The sequence below is a fragment of the Lytechinus variegatus genome, chromosome 2 (genome assembly GCF_018143015.1).
Source record: "Lytechinus variegatus isolate NC3 chromosome 2, Lvar_3.0, whole genome shotgun sequence".
Lineage (NCBI taxonomy): Eukaryota > Metazoa > Echinodermata > Echinoidea > Temnopleuroida > Toxopneustidae > Lytechinus > Lytechinus variegatus.
Window position 1 is genome coordinate 9,264,358 of NC_054741.1, and position 20,541 is coordinate 9,284,898.

Sequence of the window (20,541 nt, forward strand, 5' to 3'; positions counted from 1 at the left end):
ATTTAGAAAACAATAGAATACATAAGAAAATAAATGTGATGTTGAAATTTTTTTTCTCGAGTATGTTCAGGGGCATTATTTTATTAATTAGAGCAAACTTATGATTTTACGCATATATTAGCATAATTAATGAGACATGAGTTTTTTTGGCAGAATTTGATGTTATAGTTTTGTAGATAATGCCATGGGTAACGCGTGTGCCAATTTTCGTCGCGATCGACCGCCGAGATCATAAGGGGGGCTGAATCAGCCCCCCCCCAGTCTTCTTAGGCGTAGAAATAGCCCAGTCTATTTAGGGTTAAATCATTACCTACTTCAGGTACCAACTCTCTATCAATCATTGTGCATTTATCTCTTCTAAATGTAGATACATGTAGGTGATCAAACTCATGTGAAGATAAACCCTGGAAATTATCACCATATCCAATGTGGAAAAATATAGGTACATTGTAATATCACAAAAATACATAATTCAAGTGGCTTCCATATAGACATACAGCTTTTGAGTCCTGGACAAACAAACTCATTCCAAATTGGTATGAATACAGTGTATGTTCATACAGACCTAACATGCAAAGTATTCTTCACGTGACGCTGGATATCCTATGGTAATTTGTTTGTTTTAGTGAGACTGTAGGGGAAAGAAATGACTTCTTGAAGAGAGACTTCTCCCGTGTACGGCTGACCCTTCTGTCCTCGAACTGATGTGGTAGGCGATATCCACGTGGACGTTTCTGATCCTGAGTACTAATGCAGCTTCACACTGTCTCCAGTCATTTCTAACACTTTGCTCACTCGCGGCCACTCATTACTGAACTCTTCTAAGTAGACTGCAACCGTATCTCCCAGTTTTAATAATGGATGTTGAGGCCTTTTCTGCTTAGTACCTAGATGGACCTGAAATATTACAATGAGAAAAATATAAATATTTATTACAAAGGCAATACAAGTTAACAGTGGTATAGTGCACATGAACATATTATGGGATACAAGTGATTAATTCTGAGTGTTTGGAATCCCAGCTATGGGTTAACTTTCTTCAGCAAGAAATTGAACCACATTATGCTGCAATCAACCCAAATTAAGGAAAGTGGGTACTGGCAGGATTAATTTGGCTACTTTTACACATTTACTTACCGCTTGAATAGGTTGTTGTTCATAACTTGAGAACTCCGAAGTTGGATCAAAGCAGAGATGAAAGCGTTGGTATGTTTTGCCGTGTTATGCAGGTTGAAACCCGGGTGAATAGCTGGTCAATGTCCTCGTGTGTGTGGCCCTTCATTAAAAATCCTACCTTTACCTGCATTGAAAATGATAAGAAAAAGAATATAACAAGTAAAATTAAGGCAGATTATTTTAAAACACTTTCCCGGGATACACATTGTTCTGCGAAATGATAAATTACATATCTGTTCAGAGCTTAACCCTATCCAGCCGGGGGGGGGGGGGGTGGAGGGGGGCTGTTTTTGCCCTCTCAACATCTTTCATGATAAATCTGTTACTAGAAAATATTGTGCTGCGATGTTTCATGACTTATTTCCTTTAATAAGCCTCATGCAACTTTTAAGACAAAATTACGATGTTACGTAAACATTAAGTGTATGTAAGAACAAAATTTGCTTAAAAATGTGATTTCATGTACAAATCAAATGCAAATTCTGCATGCAGCTAACATTAATAAATGTATCACGATTTTTATTTTTACTGATTAAAAGCAATAGAATTCATGTTAGTTATGACTGAAAAAAATTGCAGATGATTTCCAATGAAAAACAATGAAAAACAGTAGTTTTAAAAATTTCCATTTTTAAACCATTTCATAATAATCCTGTCTAGACTGCCCAGATCAAAATTTAGCAGTTTCGTGGGTATTTTTAAAGATTCACAGCCAACTTATGATTAAATGTATTAATTACGGTAACATATTTAATTGATTAAACATAAATTTGAATTAAGTTTAGTACAAATGACAATCGAATTGTGGAGATTACTTCTTGCGTGTGTGCATGCAAATTTTTGTCGCGATCAAGCGGAATGAACATCCGAGGTTTGAAGGGGGAAAGCAAAAAACAGGTCTGTCTCCCCGGCTATGCCATTCTAAATTAGCCCAGGCGAAATAGGGTTAAGATAATAAACATAATTAAATGGAACATTGTCAAAGAATAGCGGCCCAATATTGAGAAAAATATTGTCCTGAAATTCATATGTCATATTTTCAGTGATACTTGATAACTATTTGTTTTTCTATAATTCATGGAATAAGAATGTACACTTTTTTTTGTATTGAAAATGCAAAAACTTAATCCTAAAGGGGGGGGGGGCTTTCCCAGACAATTTTACATTATATCTGTAACATGAAAAGCTGGTGCTGACTCATTCTAAGAAAGTTTTTTTCAAGTCTCGCTAAACTTTTGAAACCAAATTTGCAACCCCTTAGTCAGCGCACAACATTTGTAAAGTGTGCATCAGGCCCAAAACTGCTCCAAAACAAGATTTCCTCTACAGATCCAATGCAAATTGTGATGTAATGCCAAATTAATAAATATATCACCATTTCTACATTTTCTGATTACCAGTAAAAGTAAGTGATAATATTTTCTTTATATTCTGAATAAATTGCAGATGATGTCCATCAAAGATGCAAAACAAAAAGTTGAAAAAAACAAAGATTTTACATAATAAATTAAAAAAAGACATCAGAAAAAAATTTAATATCAATTTTTAGCTCATTACTCTTTGCCTGTTAATATATCCTTTGCTGTTTACAGTACCAATTTTCTAGCTACAACAATGACTGGAAAGAAAGGAAAGTTGCTTTCGCTGTGACTGTATGACTTTTTTCCGTTAAACCTGCACAATACTGATACATAGATCACATGGTTCTCTATGCAATGTTGCTTCCAAACTGTATTTGTTTTCAAAATTAGAAAAGATAATCATTCTCTACTTATTAAAACAAAAAAGCTTCATGAAATTTCTGATAGAAATAGGAATTGCAAATTCTAGAATACATTCTGTTAGATTACATGATGGACATCCAGGATTACATATGGTGTTGAATGTTCTCATCCCTGCAACTTTTGCGTACCACTGAAATGTGAATTTAAATTGCCTCAACATTGTATCTCTGCATATACTTTGAAAATACCACATTTACACAAAAGAAGAGGGAAGAAAGATGGCAAGTGAATAAAGATTGATAATTGTGGAGGCTAGTCTTCCGGGCTGACATCCATGACATATAAATGATACTTATCCTGGAAGACTGTGATGATTAAATCTAAATACATGTACATATACACTCTTAAATATTTCATTGAAACTTACTTTTGCTGGAAAAGGTGTGACTCTCTTTCTTGCAGTAAAGTTTGTCTCTCTTCTCTGCCAGTTGTCTTCTCTAGGCAAGATTTCAGTTTGGTGCATATGTCGCATTTCAAAAACCGGTTCACCTGGAATGAACAAATAAAGAGAAAAATTACACAATGTATATTTTCTTAGTTTTTCGAGGAACAGTAGTTAACATCATCATAGTTGGGTGCTATACCATTGTAGCAGCTGCACTGCTAAAGCCAGCAAAGTATGCTCTATTATTGTAGATCACCTAAAGACCTGTGTTTATGTTGGGGAATACATAGTCAAGTATATCAAATCTACTTGGTCTCAAAATAGCTTCATGAAATGTGATAGAAATAGGAAGTTATTTCAAATTTTTCAATAAAATGCAAAATCTCTGGTTTTATGATTAACCCTATGATTCAGATTTCCCCTCAACATTTTTTTGTGATATATCTGCCATGCGAAATTTTCTGACTGCGCCATTGACTAAATTTTTATTTTAAAGTCTCACACAACTTTTGAGAATAAACTTGCAACCCCTGAATACATGGTTCCAAAATTACCCAATATTTTGTAAGTGCATACAAACCCCAAAACATGAATTTTTGTTCAAATCCAATGCAAATAGTGTTTTTAGCCCAAATTTATAAAAATGTATTACCAACTTTCCTTTCACTGATTAAACATAATAAATATCATGTTGTCTATGGTCAGTGTAATAAAGATTTCCATCAAAAAATCAATAAAAAACAAAGAAATCAATCAGAATTCTGGAAATGATATATACAAAAATAATAATTGCGATATTCAATAATTTTTAGCAAAATTTAAGGGCCTTATTTAGATAGTTAGAAGAAAGGTTTTTATTTTATGCATAAATTAGCATAATAAATTGGCAGTATTTATTAGCAATGTAATATTTTTGAAAATTAGATTTTACCATTTTTTAGATTATGCCATGTGTAATGTGAGTGCAGATTTTCATTGCGATCAATGGCCAAGATCATATGGGGGGAGTGGCTGAATCAGCCCCACCCCAGTCTTCTTAGGTATCGAAATAGCCCAGTTATTTATGGTTAAAGGTATAATAGTTAATATTAGTAAATATACAGTGCAAATACTCACGAGAATCACCTACCTTTGGAATGGTAACATGAGACATTTCCATTCTCCATTTGCGGAAGTATTGCTGACTACAAACAGAACCTCCTTGCTCTTCTACTTCCTCCTTCATAATCCGATACACATTTCCATGTATAAGGCATGAAGAAGATGGATTTTGTTGTTGGTTGGCAGTTTCTCTCCAAACTTATCGACAAATTCACTAAGCCACACCATTGACATCATCACAGACAAAGAACAAAGTCCTTTACGATGGTGATTTGATGGACGAGATGTCACCAATCCTTCTGAAGGTTAAATGAATACCGAGGTGGTACATTTAAAGCAAAGGAAACTATAAATATGTATCTTCTACAATATTATTATCAATAGAAACATAATCATATTATTTCCTGAGCTAAATTTACACTGGTCACATGTACAACAATCACTATCGCTTTAAAATTGTGATCACTTTAAAATGTAATCAATTAATTCTGATTACCTTTGATCCTTCAATCATATCCTGCCTCCACGTATTTGAACTTGGTAACACTTGTACATGTACTTGGTCATTTTTACCCTTTGAAATTCTATTTGGGTGAATTATCTACGTTCTAAATTCCAAGCCAAGCAATGGAAAGACTGAGTTAAGAAATAGGTGACCACATTTCTGGTGGTGAAATGTTGGGTGTACTAAATTTTGATATCCAAGGTCTTATATATGTCCAATTTTAATGCTTTAAAGTCAATTTTTTAGACCAGTATTTGTCGAAAAAATTGATATTAATGCACCTTTCATTGTAAGGAGGATTTTGACTTTCTGTATCCCCACAATCAAGCCTCCTGCAGTTGTCTTATCATATCAGCACTCCTCTTCATTACATGTACATGTATCTTTCTTTCCAGCATGCACATATAACAATAAGTTAAGGACTTGTTTGAGATTAAAACAAGCAGACTCCCCTTCCCCATCTCCTAAATGAGCACAGAGACCCTTTTTCACATTGAATTTGTGCGTGAATAATTGTAATGTTTGGAAAAAGACATCTGTGACTATCAAGTGAACCACAAAATTGTCCTCTATAAGCTTGCTGGGTTTAGCTCCTGCACCAATGATAATAGCAGAACCAGATCCTAAGAGACAACATGTAAAACTATAATCCCTTATGAATAAATTAAGTGAAAAAAAAAGAAAGTTTAAACTACGTATGATGATTTAATTTTACAAGAATGGTACTAGTCATGTTAAAGGACAAGTCCACCCCAATAAAAACTTGATTTGAATAAAAAGAGAAAATCCACAAGCAAACACTGAAAATTTCATCAAAATCGGATGTAAAATAAGAAAGCAATGACACTTTAAAGTTTCGCTTCATTTCACAAAACAGTTATATGCACATCTCGGTCAGTATGCAAATGAGGGAACTGATGACATCACTCACTCACTATTTCTTTTGTATTTTATTATATGAAAAATGAAATATTTTGATTTTCTCATCATTGTCATGTGAAATGAAGTTTCATTCCTCCCTGAACACGTGGAATTCCATTATTTTAACATTTTGTGCTTCAGGCAAGGAGGTCCTAATTGTCAAATTCGTAAAAATTGAAATATTGTATAATTCAAACAATAAAAAACAAAAGAAATAGTGAGTGAGTGACATCATCGACTCTCTCATTTGGATGTAACTGGCTCGTTCATATAACTATTTTGTTGAAAAAAAGCGAAACTTTAAAATGTCATAACTTTCTTCTTTTACATCCGATTTTGATGAAATTTTCAGCATTGTGTTTGTCTGATTTTTCTCTATTGATTCAAATCAACATTTTTCTGAGATGGACTTGACCTTTTAAGGATACCTCTTGAAACATTTACCTGCTAACCCTGACTCCATCTTCCATAAGCGGGTCATAGTAATCCCAAGGATGAGTCTCCATCCATGTTTACAAAGTTGTGATGTTCAATAAGGTACTGCAAAATCCATAGCCTCTGATCTGCTAGTCTTGTTCTGAAATCCTCTGCGGGCCTTGCATCTATTCTTTATATCTTATGAAGACAATAACTTCTGCAGCATTTCATTCTCAGTATTGCCGCTAATTCCAGACAGGCTGCATTTCGCTCTGTAAAATCATCAAAAACATCAGGGCATGAATGTACCAGGATGTTCAGTAATACTTTATCCACCTTATGTCCAAGTTTCATGAACTAGGTCCATATATTTTCTAAGTTATGATGACATTTCAAAAACTTAACCTCAGGTTAAGATTTTGATGTTGATTCCCCCATCATGGTCTAAGTTCATTTACCCTAAATGACCTTTGACCTTGGTCAGGTGACATGAAACTCTAATAGGATGTTCAGTAATACTTGATTGACCTTATGGCCAAGTTTCATGAACTAGGTCCATATACTTTCTAAGTTATGATGTCATTTCAAAAACTTAACTTCAGGTTAAGATTTGATGTTGACGCCGCCGCCACCGCCGCCGCAGTCGGAAAAGCAGCGCCTATAGTCTCATTCTGCTATGCAGGTGAGACAAAAACCAAGGACAATGCAGATTTTGTGTATAATTGCACTCAATTCAACACATTCAATGAGAAATGTATAAAAGTAAATGCTCATTTGTGGCAAAGGGCAATAGATCTATATGGTTGTTGCCATGATTTTGAAGATTGGCAGGAGCATTTTCTGTGCATTATTGAACCTTTCTCAGTGTACCTGCTGAATGAGCACAATTGTACAGAAAGTCTGAACAGGCCTTGGCTATTCAGGCAGGATAGTATACATTAAGTTTTTACTATTTTGAATTCCTTTTTTTTATATTTTTTTTTGTTCTGGAGTACCATTATTGCTGTGGGTGTACAGCTGCGTATAAAGTGTTAAAGGTCAAGTCCACCTCAGAAAAATGTTGATTTGAATCAATAGACAAATATCAGACAAGCACTATGCTGAAAATTTCATCAAAATCGGATGTAAAATAAGAAAGTTATGACATTTCAAAGTTTCGCTTTTTTTCAACAAAATAGTTATATGAACGAGCCAGTTACATCCAAATGAGAGAGTCGATGATGTCACTCACTCACTATTTCTTTTGTTTTTTATTGTTTGAATTATACAATATTTCGATTTGTACGAATTTAACGATAAGGACCTCCTTGCCTGAAGCACAAAATGTTAAAATAACGGAATTCCACATGTTCAGGGAGGAATGAAACTTCATTTCACATGACAATGACAAGAAAATAAAAATATTTCATATTCATATAATAAAATACAAAAGAAATAGTGAGTGACGTCAACAGTTCCTCATTTGCATACCGACCGAGATGTGCAGGTTTTTGTGAAATGAAGCGAAATTTTAAAATGCCATAACTTTCTTATTTTACATCCGATTTTGATGAAATTTTCAGTGTTTGCTTGTAGTTTTTCTCTTTTTATTCAAATCAAGTTTTTGTTGGGGTGGACTTGTCCTTTAACCAATATAGGCTATATTGCATGATCAACCAGTCTTAAACATATGATTTCAATTATTTTGAGTAGATATGAAGGATTTTGTTTTGATGATATAACGTTGATAAAATCTTTCTAATTTGAGTATAAAAATATTACTGCCACATGTCAATCATCTGTACATGTTTCAATGTAAATTATTTAAAATCAATGATTTTTTTAAAATCATAGTGCAAGTGGAGTAGGGGGCGAGTGTTCATCCCTTTATAGGCTATAATGCAATATTATCCTGATTTTAATGACATGATTTCAATTGTTTGGAGAGTAGATATGAAGGATTTATTCATGTCTTGATGATATGAAGTTGATAAAATCTTTCAATTTTGATTACCGGTAAAAAGAAAATAGCCACAAATAAAAAAATTGTCAATCATTTGTACACGTTTCAATGGAAGTGATTTAAATCATGATTTAAATCAAAGTGATTTAAATTAGCCAACCCTGACCCTTTCACAATCAATAATAGCAGAAAACATTAACAAAAGAAAAATGTGCATACATTTATGATTTTTGGTTGAGAAACAGAGATTGCATTGTATACAGAATATTTTGAAGCAATTGAAGGTCTTACATGTATGTGCTTTCAAAATGTTGTGTTATTTCTCAACCGCATACCCAGGCATCACAAAAGATGTGCAATATTTAAAAGAAAAAGTCAGGGAGCAGCGCAGTAAAAAAATTGCGCAAAGCTCTGCATAGTGATAAAAATTTGTTGGGGACACCCTCCAAGTCCCCCCCCCCCCCCCCGTTAAATGCGAGTTAACCTGAAATGACCTTAAATTGTGATATTGTGACATGGACATAGTTTAAAATTAATTTCCCAAGTGTTGTGACAACAGAAATATGAAAATGCAATGACTACCAAATCAAGATTACTCTTGTCAGTCTAACATACGGTTAAATCTAGATTGACAGTTACAAATTAAGATTCCAATTGATTTATCAAACGACAAATGCTCTCATTCGTTCCTTAGCCCATAGTAGCTCATTTAATAACTACATGTAGGGTAGCCTCTCATGCAGTTCCAAAACCTGATCTCCCTGCGGGCCCTGCTGTTATCGTCATTACCTTACAAGTTACATTGTGGTTTGTACAGGTAAAAAAAAAGGGCAAAATGTAACATAAAATGATCATTATGTGAAATTTTAACTTAAAAATAGCTTACTTTTGCTGAAGTTCCTTCTACACGTACATGATACAGCTTCAGAGCAATGAGAGGAGTCAGACTCTGTCTCTATGTCAGCAAAACATACCATCTGACGTTTTCTTCCTCAGGGATGATCTTGAATAGATAAAATACAAATTAAAATCACTTATTAATACTTCAGTAGATCTCAGAACTCAGTAGATCTCAGTAGCATTAATGATGATAATGATGATAATGATAATGATCAGTAGATCTCAGAACTGAAATGAAAGAAGTCTAACAAAATTATTGCCTAAAGCTTCAGATCTACTGTATGGTTTAGAAGGCTTAATCATTCATTCAGAGATCCCTATGATATCAACTAGGTTTTGGTAACCTACATGTATTAACTAAGCATTCTAAAAACCTGCCTTAAACAATTTAAGGATAGATATCATTTGTATTTGCACTGATCTTAACCCCCTTGCCTTCAAACCTCTCAAAGAGCATTTTTCTACTGAACAAAAAAAGCATTATGATGCCATGGCCCTGGGAAGCAGAGGTGCTAGATTTGCCTTGGAGTGATTCATTTATTATTCTCCACAGGCAGCACCCCTGGAATTCTGGAAGGTGCTATAAAATGGAGAAATATAACCAAATATTTTCTAAGAATTAATCATACAAATAAGTGTATGAAATTAAGTAATATCCTTAAACTCAATTTAAATTTATGTAGCTTAGTGAAATGGTAATATTTGGGGAAATATCAATTTTGACATTGCTACAAAGTACAAACCCCACAAAAATCACCAGAAATAAATTTTCAGTTGAATATGCCAACAGAAATAGGGTAAACTTAATTCAATTTTTTCAATTCAATTCAATTCATTTATTATTTTTTCAATTCAATTCAATTCAATTCCTTTATTATTATTTATTATTAACTTCATTTATTATGAACTTAGCTTCATAATGATATATATATATATATATTTGACATCTCCCTTCTATGTCGTATTGCAATATATGTTTGAATTGTTTGTGTATTTTTTTTTCAATATATTCGCCCACTTTATCATTTGTGTTTGTATAATTTATATCATTTGTATGTACAGCCAGTGGAGGCCAAATTTCTATGTATTTTATCATGGAGAGTCAAAAGGGACCTAAACTTAAGATCAAAGCAGAATCTTCTTCGGAGGCAAAATGACAAACATATAAAGTGGAGCCAATTATCATGGATCAATAATAAATGAATCTGAATCTGAATATATGATTCATGAGTATTGGATGTTTTCAACCTCATTACCAAGAGAAGAACTTTGACTCCCACAGATGTTTACTTTTGACAAAAGAGGGATTAAATTTGGGAGTCTATTGAGGCACACTTACCCTCACACTATTGTACAAGGTGACAAAAAGAGGATTAGAACTCATTCAAATCAGCTTAGAGCAACTTTGACACAGTAATTAGGCACTTCCTGTCTTGATTGCAGAGAAGTATCAATGAAAGGTTTTATCAAGTTTTAAATTTCCTTGAATACAAAATTAGGAAAATACTCTTGTTTTGCATTTCAGGAAGAACAAATTCCAAAATAATTTAGAGACAAATATCTGTCTAAATAATACTTTCAGAACATCAATATGGGTTTATTTGATACATCTATTTTGTTAATGGGTGGTCAATGGATGGCACATGGTCATTAATACCACATACACAACTTAATGAATCTGGGTTTCTGTCAAATGATACACAAGACTATTCCCTTATTTTTTTGGAAATATTTCCATTCCTACTTTTCATACACTAATGATGCTAGTAGTAGTAGTAGTTGTATTACAAGTTATCAGGCCAAATCATAAAATAAGGTTACTTCAGCAACTGGTGGGCTTAATCATTGACTTTAAAAAGGTAAATTAATACAATACTAGCACATCAATGATGTGGAGCTCATCCGCCAACTCGCAAAGAAATTTAACGCAATTTTTAACTTCAGCCCAGTTGACAATGTAGTGAATTATATTGGTGCACTAGCATACATGTACCTACAAGCCACAACCAATGCAAAGGACGTATCCTTGCCCCCCTGATGAGCTTGAAGATCTCTTTTTTTTTGCCTGTCAATTTTTTTCTGGTACGAAATCCTTTATTTGTAATTGAAGACCTTTTTTTTTGCTTGTCAAATTTTTTGGCGGACGGTTTTGCCCCCCCCCCTGTGGAAAATCGGGGACATCCCGATAGACCGCGGGTCCGATAGACCGCGGGTCCGTTAGACCGCGGGTCCGATTGTCCGCAGTGCGTGTAAATCCATGGGGGGCGAGGGGGAACTGCCTCACCCTCCCCCCTCAAAAAAGAAGGGGAGAGGGGAAAAGGAGAATAAAAAGAGAGAGGAAGATGGGAAATAAGATAATAGAAAAGAGAGTAAGAGGGGGAAAGGAAAGACAAAGAAAAAGGGAGAACACGGGAAAAGAAGAGAAAAAGGAGAGGAGGGAAAAGGAAGGGAAGAAAAGAAAGCTTGGAGAAAGGAAAAGGAGGAAAAAGAAGAAAAAAAGAGGAAGGAAGAGAAGAATATTTAGATAGAGAGGAAGATGGGGAGAAAGATAAGAAAAAAGAGAGATAGAGGAAGAGGGGAAAAGAAGAGAATAAAAAGAGAGAGTGGAAGGGGGAGGGAGAAAAGGAAAAAAAAAGAAAAAAGGGAAAGGAAAGAAAAAGAAAGAGGGATAAGTAATGGGGGAAAGAGAAACAAAGAGGAATAGGGAAAAGAAAGAAAAGAAAAGAAAGGAAAAGAAGAAAAAATAGGAAGAGAATAATATTAAAAAGAGAGAGAGATGGGAAGAAAGATAACGAAAAGAGAGATGGAAATGAATGTCGAATGTCCCATTGGGGATTTGAAATCTCATCTTTTTAGGTACCGTTGGAATATAAACAAATTCAGTTTAATCATTGAAATATGTATCGTCTTAATGACTTTTCGACCAGTCCATAATATTTAACATTTCTGCTCGCGCTTCGCGCTCGTGGTTTTTATCTAGTTGCATACGCGTCCTGTTCAGGTTCACAAACATTGCCCAGAATGAAATTTAATTTTTAGCTTGCATATGGCTTATGAGATTATAACACATTTATGTTGCTTATAAAGTAAATCTAGGAAATGACTGTTAGGACATGGGCGTTTGCCCCCCTCCCCCAACAAAAAAAGAGAGAATCAAGGCTAAGAAAAAATACAGAGAAAAGGAAAGGGATTAGGATGAAATATACTATTATTTTCCAAATATTATGTCAAAATCTATCACAAACTTGTATTTTTGTAATAAGAGTGTCAACATATTTGCTTGCTCGCTTCGCTCACTGCCAACTTCTTATCAATTTTATGCGATACGCCATATCGAGCCCCCTCGAAATTGTTGGCTTATTACGGCACTTGGACAAATCAACTTTGAGCGGCCGATCGGGGAAAATATGGGTGAAAAAATGGCCCCTCCCCCTATTGGCGGAAGCTGGGTCCGCCCCTGACTTAGGCTTTCAGGATAAAATACAGGAAAATTCTAAAAAAAAAAATCAGATCGCGCTTCGCGTTCTCATTATTTATTTAGGCCTTGTGAGATACCTCAATGTGTTTTTCAAGAATAAAATCTCAGATTTTCTTTAACGTCTACCCCCTCCCCCCATTTCATTTATTTCTTTATTTTTGTGCCCTCGCCCCCCCCCCCTGCACCCATGCTGAATAAATACGCCACTGATGAGGATAATTAGTCTAGATTGCATATTTCCTAGAGGTTATCATTAATAATATTGTAGGGTATACTAAAACAACAGTACAGAAACTACAGCTCCCGTTCACAATATTCTAGTAGGGCCTATACTCTGGTGAGAAGTTAAACCAAATTGAAACCCCCCAAAATCACTCGTGCTTCGCGCTCCCATTGATATTACATCATGGGCGGAAATCCCAGGGGGACGGGGGGGGGGGGGGGACGTGTCCCACCTACTCAAAATAGTAGGGGCGACACAATATCAAAAGTCCCCCTACTATTTTGGTCTTTGATAATCATAGAAATACATCATTCTTAATCGAAATAAAACATAATTTGGGACGAGATTACCTTACTTTGGCGATAACCTTTTTTTTGCTTGTCATGTTTTCCCGCCCCTTGTCCCCATAGGCGGATCCAGGGGGCCGAGCTCCCCCCCCCCTCTTGGCGGAGCAAAAAATGATTAAAAAAAGGAAAGAAAGAAGGAAAAAAAGAGAGGAGAAAAGGAAGAGAAGGACGACGAAGGCATAAAATAAGATGAGGGGAAGAATTGGAAAATCAAAGAATATTTCGTGCAACTATCATATTGCCTATTAGGTGATTTACATATCTTATTCAATATGGAGTTTGAATATCAAGTTTGGAAGTCAATATACAACACATATTTCACCTCGGAAATCGGACTTTCATTACTTTGTGTAATTTACAAATTAGTTTTTAAAAAGTGCTCTATAAAAATGTCAATTTTATGGTTTGAATGTTACAATTTGCTGCTTGCGCTACGCGCTCGCAAATTTTGATTTATCAGGTACCTATATTTTGGTGTATTCCATAAAGTTTTCAAATATCCCTTTTCTGGTCTGATTGTTAAGGCGCATCAGCTAGAGCGCTGCACGCTCGCATTTTGATTGGCGAGTTATATAAATGTTTCAATATTGTTTATACAACAAACTACTTAAAATCCCCTTTTCATGACAGATTATCGAAAATTATAGCTCGAAAATTATCGAAAATTATAGCTAAATTATAGCTTATATATAAACTGATGCATCCTATTCATAATCACAAAAGTGAAATGTCCAGTTTTTACGCCATGATGTCATCAGATTTCGTGCCCTCATTAGGCATTAATAATATGATATCAATTTAATAATTAAATTGTCCTTTTGTTTCATCTTGCGCTTAGCAAGATGAATAGGAAGATAGTCATCATTTTCATATGATGGCATGTCGTAAGGATGTCCCGGTCCTATGTCAAAACTCAAAGTAATAATAATATCAGCTCTTTTTTAAGTGCGATCCATATCCACCTTACAATTTTTCTACAAACTGCTAGAAATATAAAACTGAAATTGACTCTTTTTTTCAGATCGGACTATCAAAGTTTCATGATTTTCATGATTAAAGTTGTATTTAGAATGCCTAGATTCTAGGTCTAAATATGAAACACGCTCGCGCATGTTTATTCAGATACCCAACTTGTTCTCTAATTTAAATCATTCTCCAGTTTCAGATCACAATATCAAAAATTTTCTGCTCGCGCTTTGTGCTCGCATTATTAATGTAGGAAGACCCCATATTACTCATCCTTTTGATGATTTACAAAACATGAACAGAGTGGCCCACTTTTAGGTCTAAATCTCAATTTTTTTCTGCTCGCGCTTCGCGCTCGCATCAATCGTTAAATTACATAGATATCCTGTTCACGATTTCAAGAACTGATTGAAATTTTCCATTCTTTCTTTAAAAAGTTCAAAAATGTTCAGCTCGCGCTTCGCGCTCGCATCTTTTGATTGTTGAAATATGTGATGCCTTCATGGCTAAGTGCAAGCAGTCCTTAACAGGTACCAGTTTAAAACGTATAATTTTCTTTTGCTCGCACTTTGCGCTCGCATTATTAATACTCATATTTTTTAGGATATACAAATCATGAATAGAGTGTCTCGTTCAGTAAATATTATAGGACTAAATCTAGAAATTTTCCGCTCGCGCTTCGCGCTTGTTTTAATTGTTTACTCATATACCTATTCTGATTGAGTTAAAAAAAAGTGCTTAGAATTTCCTTTCTTTGGGTGAAAATTTCAAAAAGTTTCAGCGCGAACTCGCATTATTTGATTGCTAAATGCTATTTTGACAGGCATCTTTTTCATCAGTTCATTTCCCCTCGCGCTTTGCATTCGTAGTAATTATTAAGTTGCATACATGTCTTTTTCAGGATAACAAACATTGCCCAGAATCAGTTCAAAATTTAGGAAAAAATACATAAAATTTCCCCAAAACTTAGCTCACGCTTCGCGCTTGCATCATATAAATGAGGATTATGATATTATGTATTAATTTATAAGAATAATGCCAAGAAGTGACTGAGGACTACCCCTTCAAAGAAACAAACAAAACTTATCTTCGAGCTCCCGATCGGGGAAAATATGGCTGAAACAAATTTACGCCCCCACCCCCCCCCCCCCCGCCATTGGCGAAGGCTGGAACCGCCCCTATGTCCCCCTACCTTTTTGTATTTATGTATTCATGGATTTCTTTTCAAGAAAACATTAAAAAGTGGTCTTTTTTATTTTTTTAATGTGATTATAAGATAATTTAATTTAGCCTGGCCGGGAGGGAGTGGGCGCCATTTTTCGAAAAGTACACATGGGCGCCAAACATCAGATCAAATTTGCTCCCCCTCCCCTTGAAATCCTGGATCCGCGCCCGGGTTTTATAACAATAACCCAATTAGGGCAATCGCCCTGACAACTACTTCAAGGAAAATATTATCCCCATATTTTTTACCGCCGGGGACTGTTACCCCCCTCCCCCGGAAATTTACTCTCCAGACAATTACCCCAGATAATTATGAAAATAATAATTGTGAAAATGCCTTAACGTGACGACATGGCGTGGTACTTTATCTTACCATGTCTTAAATTAATCATTGGCGGCCAAAGGCAAAACATTTAGAGGGATCCACCTGAAATTTTGGGATGGACACAGGTACAAAATTGACAAGCAAATCAACCAAAATTTTAGGAGGGACCACCAAAATATTTTGACAAGGAAAAAACAGGTTATCAACAAAAACATTTTAGGGTGGTCTACCTCAATATAGGGGGGGGGGGGGACGTAGAAAAGAAATTGACAACCAAAAAAAGGTTTTCGACTAAAACTTTAGGGGGACCATCCTCCCACCTCAAATTTAGGGGGAAAGCCCCCCACCCCCTCCCCGCTTCCGCTGCCTAAGTAATTAATCAGCTTATTTCGACATAGCGATATATTCTATCTTGTCAAGTCGATATGTCCACATGGCGAGATGTGCAGTGTACAAGTCCCGGCAAGAATCCCGATATATCGCCATGTTGACATATATTTAAGTCGACTTGGCAAGATACAATATCTCGTCATGTTGACATATAACTTATTATAAGTGGACTGACTTGGCAGGATAACGTATCTCGCCGTGCGGACATAATAAGCGACATGGCAAGATAAAGTACCTCGCCATGTCGTCAAGCTTAGTCTATGGCATTTTAGAGGCTCCGTATGGCGTCTAGAGGGCATATTTCTGGGGGGGGGAACAGTCCCCACCGATAAAAATATGGAGATAATATTTTTCTTGAAGTAGATGTCAGAGGCGATTGTCCTGTGGTTCATCGTTATAGAACCCCAGTGACTCGTATCAATAACCTTTTGACCTCTTGATGACATGGATTTCACTATATTGTCCTGATCATTATTTTACATACACCGCGGACTATCGGACCCGCGGTCTATCGGGCCCGCGGTCTATCGGACCCGCGGTCTATCGGACCCGCGGTCTATCGGACCCGCGGTCTAACGGACCCGCGGTCTATCGGGCTGTAACCGGAAAATCCTAGGTACGTCACTGTATTGGCAACATAAATTGAGGAAACAGAATTGAAATTGATGAATAAATGAAAAAAAACTTTTTTGTGATTTGTGAAAAAAAATTGTAAATAAAGCATAAATAATTTTTTAGTCAAAATTTTTGAATTCTGTGTAAAACCTTGGTGAACCCCATGTACATGTAGCTCTCAGATGGAACAAAAAAAATTCAAATTCGGTTTCTTGAGTTTTGAAAAACATGCATGAAAAACATGTAGCATATTTAATGAGTTTCTAATTTTGCATCCCCCACCTAGAGCTATCATATAAAGCAAACAAAATTGAAATTGACAAATGAAGGAGAAATAAGTGTTTTTTGTGATTTATTATTAAATTTTGCATAAATATCACATAAACTAGCATTATTTTCTAGTCAACATTTTAAAATTCTGTGTGGAAGTTTGGTGACTCTCATGTAGCTCCACCAGATGTAGGAAAAAATAAAAAGTTGACCAACTAATAAAGCATTTCTTGGTGATAATGAATAAATTTTGAATAAATTACCAATTTTAAGTAATTTTCTAGTCAAAATTCTTTGTTGAAGTTTGTGAACCTCATGCAGCTACATAGAAAAGGCAGAAAATATCATGAAAATGATTTTCTTTCTTGAATTAAGTTGATTATCTCTATATGAATAGATTTCTTGACCTCATAATAGATGGATTTGGTGTCAAAATCATGATTCTAGGTTACTCAGAAGCTGAGATATAGTAAAAAACTCTGTTTTGGGCGACCATTTTGAAAAATCCTAGATGGCAGCTATATAGGTCACAGTGCACATGGAAACTTTATTATTCTAACCTTTCCTTTAATTTTCAATTTCTTCAAAAAATATCCGGCGAAGATAAAATATGAACTAATTTTTTCCCTGAAGCTAGTGGTGGGTACCAATGGGAGAAACTCATGTTTACAAGAGTCTTCAGGAAATTGGCAGGCTCCAAAAATGAGATACAAATTCATACACATATATCATGCAAACTATAGACTGCAATCACTGCATGTATATGCAAATGTACTTTGTAATTGTATCGATCTTCATGAAAAAGTTTTCAAAGACATACCTGGTGAATTAAAGTTAATATCGGCTTCAGAAATGTAACAATCCGACTTTTTGAAAGGGAAATCTACTTCTGTTGAGTAGCCACCTGTAAGCATGTTTAAAGAACAAAAAATTAAACAACAAATTCAATCATTTTTAGATCAAACCTTTCACCCATCATTCATTTAGAGATAGTCCTCCAATAAATGTTAGCAGAATTTTAAAGAGGTGGAACATCATAAAGAATATAAATCAGAGAGGGCTCTATAATATGCAAATAATTGCATCAGTACCTTTTGTTTAATAAAAGTTTAAAGGGGAAAAGAAATCATCTAAATCCTTCAACTTCACTTAAGACCATATAAAAACAACTAAATTGCTTCCATAAATACAATGTTTACAACATGTTAAAATTACCTAATATCAACCTCCCCCGTCTTTTTAAAATCGATTTTTGTTTGAGTTTGCTTGCCCTTGATGCCACATTTCAGGAGGCAATTTTATATGGATTTGTAAACATTACTCAAAACATATAATATACCTGCTTGAATCTCAACTTCACTTGCATGGGGTTCATGTTGTAGTGTACATGGATGTACTTTCTCTCTTTGAACAACACTGCTTTCACTGAACACTTCAAGTTCCACCTGACAAAAGATAAAAAAATCCAGACTTCAGAAAGGAAAATTAGAATAATTACATCATACAATGTACCGGTACATGTAGCCTAGGTAGGACCAAGGCTATACCTTCTTCTTTCTTTTAATACTATGCTTACCTGTGTATAAAAGTATGCAAATATTCAGGCTATAGGTTCATTCCAGTTAATATAAGGCGATAACTTGATTTACCTGGGATATAGTTAATGTAATTCTAACCATGCATTCACTTTTGCATGCATGTGGTAGGCAATTAAAACCTGTACGTAATGTGTAACTTTCTAAATATGATAAACAAAGGAAAAGCATGTAAAGCTTATCTTCAGCTTGGTTCATCTCCCCAAAGGGAATGCCTCTAGACCCCATTTCATATCATTACAAGATTATCTTCCCCCAAAAATAGTTGTGGTGTTAAGGTCAGATATAATCTTAAAAAATTGTTTGAATGTTATTTGATAAATATGCTAATTTTACATTATCAGATTTTACATTGATTGCTTGACTTTTCCATTGCACAAATCTATTTCATTCATTAAGACACACATAGTCATAGAATTAGAACAAAGAGTAGAGAATAGATCCCTCTAGTCTAGGCCTAAAACTGTTTCACCGGTATAAAACTCCCAGTTTATAAAAATCCTGTGTAGATCACTCGCATGACAGTTTTTTTTTTCATTCCTTAAAATATCACTTTTGAAATAAAAAATGGAAAGAGTTCCCTATGCACCCTACACCAAAAATAACAAGTATTTAGACTTCTCGTTCATTCACTTCAGATTTATCTATTGATTTTTTAATGTTATTATCATTTGCTTGGCATCACCTAGCTGTGCCATGCCTGGTACTGCTGGTAGTCTAACAGTGAACTGAATCACTGTGACCTGTAGCTCTCTCCTCCCAATATAAAGCTAGTGTTGCTTACCTTGCTTGGGACTCTAACTCGTTCCAAATGTAGTCAAAAACTCATCCCGCTATGCTAGCGAGAATTGCTGATAGCGTGAGAGGTATTTTTATGCAATTATGAGCCCATAGACTAGTTCAACAAATCTAGACTCAAAAACCCTTAAAGACTAAATAAACTGATGTCTATGAACAATATCACCAGGGGGGGGGGGGGGCAGTCAAATGTATTGCTGTACATCTGCGTGACCAAATTACATGTATTTCCAGACACCCCCTAAACAAGTTTTACACAGGCATCATTTACACATTTTGGGCCCTAAACAAGTTGTTGCCAGAAAGACCCCTAATTTAAAAAACAAAAACAAAATGAATTGAAGTTCAGAGCCAATTTGATTTGATGAATAGCTAGCTAGTGTAATTAATGGAAACTAAGTGTAAAAATATATTTTTTAATTTCTCTGTAAGTGGATCGAGCCAACACTCACACTGTCACAGCCACAGGCCCAACACTAAACAGTAATTGGTGGCGGAACAACCAATTTAACAGAGACCAAAGTTTTTAGTATAAACTAAAAATAAAGCCTAGGCTTAGCCTTAGGCGCGCCTTACCTCTCTCTGCACCAACGGGATCTGCTCGAACACAACGTCGTTGCTTGCTGCAATCTTCGAACCCGTAGCTGATGTCAAATCGCCAAAACTCGACTCAATAATCAGACTGGGACTGGGCCTGGCCTGGAGCCGTACTCCGGCTCGTAGTAGACTGGTGGCCTCTTCATTTGTTGCAGCATTTTCCTCTTCTGTAAAATAGAGAGCTTTGAAAAGCTGTCGCGCTTCGTCGCCATCGGAAATTCTTCTTCGTTTAAATTAAGTTGCATTGCAAATGTGTAGTTCGAGATGTGTGGTAGAATTACACACGTGCTCAGCGTCAGCTTTGTGTACAAACAACACACATGTGCGATTGATTGCGAAATCAAATTTCTTGCACTGGCCTGGCCGTAGGCATAGCCATAGGGCCTGCATGCGTATTTTTTTTTTACACCACTGCTCCGCCAAAATATTGAAAAACCCCACAGAAACGGCTCGCGCTAGAGTCTAACACGTTGACCACACACGTTTCGTCGTGCACATCTTGATTTCGTTCAATATAGTCATACAAAACAAACCTTATGATTTCAATATAGATAATTAGATATATAGCTTTTTAAAAGCGTT

General features: G+C 35.4%; 1 long non-coding RNA gene across 3 annotated transcripts; it reads right to left on the reverse strand.

Moving 5' to 3' along the window:
• Positions 1 to 243: 243 nt before the first annotated feature.
• On the reverse strand, positions 244 to 20,194 carry LOC121407254. 3 transcript variants are annotated; one of them, XR_005968895.1, is made up of 8 exons: positions 19,939 to 20,194; positions 18,309 to 18,414; positions 17,790 to 17,873; positions 9,118 to 9,234; positions 6,317 to 6,561; positions 4,462 to 4,745; positions 3,328 to 3,449; positions 244 to 897 (listed from the first exon to the last, which is right to left on the reverse strand). It is a non-coding gene; the product is annotated as an uncharacterized LOC121407254 (long non-coding RNA). The 3 variants fall into 3 exon arrangements; XR_005968894.1 differs by having other exon boundaries at positions 245 to 897; positions 4,475 to 4,745; XR_005968896.1 differs by lacking the exon at positions 244 to 897 and adding an exon at positions 1,230 to 1,300 and having other exon boundaries at positions 4,475 to 4,745.
• Between the last annotated feature and the right edge of the window lie 347 nt (positions 20,195 to 20,541).